Source organism: Gavialis gangeticus, unplaced genomic scaffold (genome assembly GCF_001723915.1).
Source record: "Gavialis gangeticus isolate Ggan-Ray unplaced genomic scaffold, GavGan_comp1, whole genome shotgun sequence".
Lineage (NCBI taxonomy): Eukaryota > Metazoa > Chordata > Crocodylia > Gavialidae > Gavialis > Gavialis gangeticus.
Genome location: NW_017729018.1, coordinates 13,359,848 through 13,360,792, shown reverse-complemented (window position 1 = coordinate 13,360,792; position 945 = coordinate 13,359,848). Strand labels below are relative to the sequence as shown.

Here is a 945-nt window from a genome sequence, read left to right as displayed (position 1 = left end):
AGCAGGGCAGATCCTTCCTGCAGCATCCACCTTACCCCCTGCCCACGGCGGTGCCAGGCGGAGGAGACGGCAGCTCCAGTGCCCGGTGCACCCTGGCACCCAGGGCAGGGCCATGCCCCTGGAGCTGCATCAGATGCAGGAGCCTGGACCCCGTTGTGGGGGGGGACGACACAGATCCCAGCAACTTTGGGCACAGATTTTTTAACACATCGCATTCCCGGGGCACTGGCAGCAGCAACCTGCAACGGGCTGCAGCCTGCCCCTGCCTGGAGGGGGCAAAGAGCGGGGTGCGAGGTATTCCTGTGGGGTGTGAGCTGCCCCTGCCCCACATCTCTGAGAGGCACCTGTATGGGGGGGGAAGAGCCACATGTGCAATCATGCACACGTATGCACGTGCACACCCAGACACGCAGCATGTGAGTGTGTGCGCATGCATGACCTGAGGGTATGAGGATCCAGGTGCCCAAATGCCCATGCCCAGCGCTGCGCTCTCCCTTGGGTCCATGTTGTGTCCTGGCTGTGTCCGCTGGCAGGGCAGGACAGCAGCTGGAGCCCACTCAGCACTGCCTGGGCTGCCCGCAGTGACGGCCGGGGGCTGGGGCAGGCCCCAAGTGTGAGCTTGGCGGGGGAAGGGTGCCCCGGGCACAAGGGTTTGTCACGGGTACATGGAGGGAGTCTTGCAGCACTGCCACGGAGCAGCCGCCTTGCACGGCTCTGCCCAGGCCTGGCACCACGGCTGTGGCAGGAGGCAGCGCTGACCCGCACACAGGGCAGCTGGTGGATCCCCAGCAGCTGAGCTAGACCCCCACCATTGTACCTCATCCCCATGTACCCTGGTACCGTGGCCCCCCAACCTGCAACCCCTGGGGGGGGGAGGTCTAGGTGTGACCTGTGTGGCCACAGCAGGAAGGCGGCAGTGCCCCCCCAGCAATGCTCACTGAGCCA

The 945-nt window shown here is 65.6% G+C and overlaps 1 protein-coding gene across 1 annotated transcript in view; it reads left to right on the top strand.

Moving 5' to 3' along the window:
• Nucleotides 1-945, top strand: part of YJEFN3 (YjeF N-terminal domain containing 3) — a 20,111-nt gene that overhangs the window by 884 nt on the left and 18,282 nt on the right. The gene's annotated exons all lie outside the window — the stretch shown is intronic.